Below are 6023 nucleotides of genomic sequence, written 5' to 3'. Positions count from 1 at the left end.
AAAAAAGACAAGCAAAAAGCAACCATGCCAAAGTTTACATAGTTCATGGAACATTGACACTTGTGAGCATGAGTGGAGAAGATGAGACTCCTTGTACTCATTGTACTACCCATTGTATTCATTCACAACCAGAAAAAAGTCAACACAGATTCTAAGGTAATTTAGCAAGTTTAATCCAATAGTTATTTGCAGTTTGAAAGTTCTGGTAAAAATCAGGGTTTTGAACTTGGGTTTTACACTGAACTAAGTACCATAATCAGCAAGGTACTGATTATTTGTGAAGGGAAGATCTCTAAACATTTTTTCATTAAACTTTTTTAAAAGTCTTGGGTTTTGTTCCTTATCAATGCAGAAATATATAGTACTTTTTCAGAAATTTATTTTTTTCCTTTTCCCTTTTAGGTATGAACTATGTATAATTAATTTGGTTGTTAAATCCAAATATTCAATCTGTCTGCAACAGATGTAGTTCACATACAGTGTAATGGCGCGCACACAAAAAAACCTAACAATTGATGGAGGCCAAAGAATTAGCTTTGAGGTGTTAATTTCTTTTGAACTGAAATATAAAAGTAGGAAACAGCAGAGTGGTTTAGATTTAATATTTTAATTAAGACATTGTCACCAGGAAGTTTAATGAGTCTTGAAATTCCTGCAGTGAACATGGCCCGAGTTCTTGCCATGTCAGTGTATAATTTAGGGTCAGAGCCACTAGGGTTATATATATATATATCCCTAATAGCTCTGATTATTATATAGGTCCTGTTATTTACATAGGCTTTTGAGAAACAATATAATGAAGTGAAAATAATATTGACTAATGGAGCTTGATAGAGCGTTGTAATTTCACTTACCAGGAGCACAGAATCATTAGGTTTGATATTGGTTTATAAGTAAATAACAGGACATACATAATAATCAAAGCCACACACGCACACACATATATATGTATGTGTGTGTGTGTATGTGTGTATAGATAGATAGATACATACATTTAAAATAATCTCTAGTGACTCTGACTGTAAATTATACACTGACATGGCCAGAACTCAGGCCATGTTCACTGCAGGAATTTCAAAACTCATTAAACTCTCAGGTGACAATGTATTAATTAAAATATTGAATATACAGGAAAAGCTCTGTTATCCAGCATCCCCGGGGAATGAGGGATGCCGGTTAATCAAATATTCTGGTTAATCAAATGTGCACCATCTGGTGCACTCCCAGGCCTCAGTGTGCTAGGAGACAGGGAGGGGACCCTGCTCAGTCTGCTTTGCCCCACACAGGCTGCTTTGCCCTGGGCAGTGGGCCAACGAAGTGGTAAAGAAAACTCTGCTCACGGCAGCGAATCCCGCATGTGATACTTTCGGATTTGCTTTTGCCGCGTCCCTCGGATGCCGGTTAATAGAGTTTTCCAGCTAGAAGTGCTGGTTAATACAGCTTTTGCTGTAAACCTCTATACTTGTTCCTAGTTTTATATATATATATAAAATATGGGTCCTGTTATTTACCTTTATATATATATATATAAAGGTATGTAATAATCCCTAGTGGCTCTGACCCTAAATTTATTATAAGGTATTGTTGTGCTTTTATCATTACTAATTCTTAAGTAATGAACATATTCAATACTTGGAATCCAGGTTAAATATATTTGACCCTAATCCCAATGACTGAATATGTCTATTTCAATAATTAAAGTCATGATTTTGATTGCTGCAGGTTGTGGATGTCTGTTATTTCTGTATTGTAAGAGGCCAGGTTATCAGCAGGTGTTCATGAGACAATTTATACACCTCAAGAGTTTCTGAATACATTATTATTGTATGAAAATTTGTTACAATAAATCCTTTGTCATCACTTGTCATTCAGTATCCTGCTTAGACACAGTATCATGTGGCTTAGGTGGCCACCCATACAATGTGCTATATTTACCACAGGGAATCCAAGATCCATTCCTGTGTGATTATAAATAATGGAGGTGTGGCATTACATACATATATACATACATAAAGCCCAAGAAGCTACTCTTATCCCCTCTGGCTATGTAAGGGGACTTAAATGTAAATGAGAAGCATAGTAAGTTATCAAAATTTGACCAGCTCTGCAAAGCTAATGATTGTATGCTCCTGATAACTAAAATTACAAAGCTGTACTAAGCTCCATGAGGCAACATTATTTTCACTGCATTATACTGTTTCTCAAAAGCCTCGGTTCCATGGTGCATGGGGCTGTACACATGTAAAGACAGGCTCAGTGATCTACAGAGTTTATAATCCAAGAAGATAAGTGCCCTACAAGGTACAAGAGAAAAAAAGAAACAATTGCATACAAAAATATTCATACATCTCTGCCCCTTGAGCCATCATTATCTGGTTGATATTTATAGGCACACATTTGGTGAATTGGAACACCCATAAGTATTTGTAAGTTGTTGCCTCTTATTTTCTATTCTTCACTTGAACAAGTATCAGCTTTATTATTATTATTGAAATATTTTAGCCTTTTTTTCCCATGGAAACTGTTTCAAAATTATTGTCTTCCCTTTTTTCTCTTTGCCTGCAAGCTGTGCATTCCAGAATATGAAATATTTACCAAATACTACTTAGATGTCTTTTCTATCACATTCCTCAACTTTACAAAATAGATTGTTTACAACTGTGCTGCCCTTCTGCCTAATGGGCACCCTGGGGGAATGTTGTTGGCTTTGAGACTCAGCTACATATTTTCAATAAACAGTTCCTGAAGCCAGCAAAAGTTGAGAGCTGTGAACATTAATCAGTGATCTATCTGAACAGAATACTTGCTTCTTTTCCCTTTGGGAATGAACAAAAAGGACACACATCGTGATGCACTAACCACAGATGCACATAATCAAATAAGCCCAGCAAAATATTTTAACATTCTATGTTATTACAAGTTTCTTGTTTGGTTTGAAAACACTACAGCAAAGGTTATCTGCATTATCAACAGATTTTATCAAGTGGAAGGAAAGGCCCCAGGAAGGTGATAGTATTCCAACTGCTAAAGTGTTTGAGATTGGTAGTGCGGAGTGGGGGTTTATTTTGTTTATTTTTCGGTTTTAAGGATTATCTGACACAGTATAAAGATGATGTATAAATACCTCTTGAGGAAAATTGTATACTCAAGTATTTCATGAATGGCAGTCTTTTCTGAAGACTGATCCACACTTGGTTGCTGACATCTACTTTGGAAATCCCTACTCTGGATTTTAAAAGCATAGGTCAAAGCATGAGGAGAAACTGGAAAATACACACTGTCATTCGCCACTAGTTAGTTCACAGGTAAAATTTGGCCCTTTATACTCTCCAGCAGAATAAAGTATAACGAATAATGAAAACAAAATGATTAGGGGTTATGTTTTCTTTTAAAGAGCTATTCTCACTGCCTGAGCATAAACCACATGACTGCATGTTCTAAGTGACCATGCTTCTGCTACATCAGTCCAAAGCTCATGTTCGGTGGTCATTGGGTGCATCTACACATGTAATAAATTTGAAGCAATAAACCCTGGGGCAGTTGGAACCAAAATAAACTACTTCCAGCTGCAGCATTTACACATGCCCCTGGGACAGGAGCAATTTGAGCTGGGACGGAGCAATTTATGCCAGGGCCACTCCTCCCACTGGGCTCTCGGTGGCAGAGCACAAGGGTGCTCAAAGTGTGAAGTCGTGTGGCTAGGTGGGAGGCAGGAGATTGGCCCTCTACTGGCTGGCCTGACCAGGTGCAATTTACACCTGCAGTCAGCATCTACCCATGCCTTTAATCACAGTTGCTTACTCTGCTGTAAGACAATTCTGTCCTGTGGTGGTGTTAATTAGTTTACTAAGTCCTAATATCATTGCTGAGTGATGTTTTACTCCACAGCTACTTAGTCTACTCTGCATTAAAGCACACTTGTAGACAGAGCCGCTGTTTTCCTACCCTGCAATTTCCAAGGTCTTGCCTCTTGTTCCAGGAGCTATGCAAAGGAATACCTAAGCAGTTCACTATGAACTTTCAAATGCAAAGGAAATTATCAGCTGGCACTTTCTGAGTAGTTTCTGTTCCCTTTACTATCTCACAAGTATATTTACATGTGGATTAAAGAAAATCAACTCAGTAATGAGTAATGGGAACTATTCTAGTCATAGAGAGATGCAAAAAGGATAGACGGTCATGAAGCATTATGTGAACTGACTGGGCTTTTTAATGGACTAAACAATGATACTTGTGACTATATAGTAGGGTGAAACATGCCCTTAGATTTTCATAGAGGCAGACTTTTAAATGGTATGGTCAGTTCTATGAACCAAAAATATATTGACTCAGGCATTAGGAATACATTTGCAAAGGATATGTTTGCGCTATGTCCCTCCTCTTCCTGAGGAGGAAAACTCCTGAATATGCTTTGTGCATTCCCTCCTGTTTATATGTACCAAAATTAGGAATACACCTGTGAAACTGCTCTGAGAGCATCCCTGTAACTATTTTAGAGGCACTTCTTAAAAGCATGTCTTGAGAGTGGTTTTATTGCTGTCTCCCTGGCTTTGGGACATTCACACCTGGGAATCCTGTATATATAGTATGGACATCCAAAAGAACTTCAATGTGGGAATACTGAACTTTTCTGTGATTAAACCTTAGATACTGGAGTCTAGAAATGCAATTCACAAATCTTAACGAAGTATGTTCTGTAAACTTTAAATGGAGGGAATTCAATGTCCAGGTGTTATTCAAAACGTTTGGCACACTCAAGGGGGGATGCCTCAGACAGCCAATCAGAAACCCTAAAGAGAGGCACATGTCTGGATTTCCACTTCTTTACTAGACTTAGGGTATGTTTACCACATCTGGTATACAATCACCAGGCTTGCTTTAAGTTGCGTGATTATAGATTGGGAGTAGTATGTACAGTTATTCACTAGTGCCAAGAGCCATGCAGGGAACCTGGTATAAGTGACTTACTGTGTGGGGAGAGATGGGCAGGATCAGGGCAGGGGGGTGCTAGAGGGTCTACAGGGTGGTGGTGGGATCAGGAAGCTGGCAGGTCGGTGAGGGATGGGGGATGGTGTCTGTCTGGTGTTAGGCTGTTTGTGGGCTAAAAATAGCTTGGTCAGGGTCAGGGGGTAGGAAGAGCAGAGCCCCAGGGGCTGCACTTTGAACCAGTACATGTGTTCACTGGATCAGGTTAACTTGTTCACCTACTCATGTGACCTAATTTAAATTGGGCCTGCTGTTTTTGGTCTGATGTAAGCTACTTGAATGTCTGCACAGATGGGTGTTTTAGACTTAACCCCAGTTAGGCTGATCTAAATGTAACATCTGGATGCACCCTCAGACACCTACCTACACCCTTCCATTTCTTGTAGTGTTCTTGTAGTTTTGGCATTTACTCAGGAGTTGGGAAACCTGTGTGGTAGGCTCTTCTGAGTCTGAGGGACTTCAAACCCCAATTTCCCACTTTCTAGGAGATTGCCCTAACCACCAGCTAAGAACCAAGGTGCAGTTGAGGTCACTTTGTCTGCTGTTCCTGCTGAAGCTGGTTTTCTATGCATTTGCCCCCCAAATAATAAGGCAAAAGGCACAAGCAAACCTTGGAAATCAAAGGATTATCTGTGGCTCAGTTTACCAGTTCCTTTCAGTCTGGTTTCTTTATTTCTTTCCCTCATCATTTCCAAACCAAGGTAAAAATTTAAATTTGGTGCTTATTAATAGACTGCCTCCATTCTATTAAGTTTATATATTATTTTTATTGATAGTAGAAGTGTTGCCTTGCCTCTTAACTCTATTCAAAGTGAACGTGTGTAGTGCAAAACGCATGGTAACAGATGCATTAAAATTTATGAGTAAAGGAAAACAAATTTTTGAAAGATTTTCTTTCAGGACAAGAAATATCTTGTATATTTTTCTACATTGTGACAGGACTTCTTATGTATCTGTCACTGATGAATTACAGACAGTTGATTATACAGTTTTAAATATATTACACAGGGTTTTTTAAATATATTACACAATTCTTT

General features: G+C 38.4%; 1 long non-coding RNA gene across 1 annotated transcript in view; it reads right to left on the bottom strand.

The window, feature by feature from the left end:
• Positions 1-3556: 3556 nt before the first annotated feature.
• The window catches only part of LOC109299454, a 19155-nt gene continuing 16688 nt past the window's right edge, over positions 3557-6023 (bottom strand). Inside the window, exon 3 of the long non-coding RNA XR_002097857.1 lies at positions 3557-3640. This is a non-coding gene — a long non-coding RNA (uncharacterized LOC109299454). The remainder of the gene's footprint in view (positions 3641-6023) is intronic.

Source organism: Gavialis gangeticus, unplaced genomic scaffold (genome assembly GCF_001723915.1).
Source record: "Gavialis gangeticus isolate Ggan-Ray unplaced genomic scaffold, GavGan_comp1, whole genome shotgun sequence".
In the NCBI taxonomy this organism is placed as follows: domain Eukaryota; kingdom Metazoa; phylum Chordata; order Crocodylia; family Gavialidae; genus Gavialis; species Gavialis gangeticus.
This window is presented reverse-complemented; position numbering and strand designations above follow the sequence as displayed.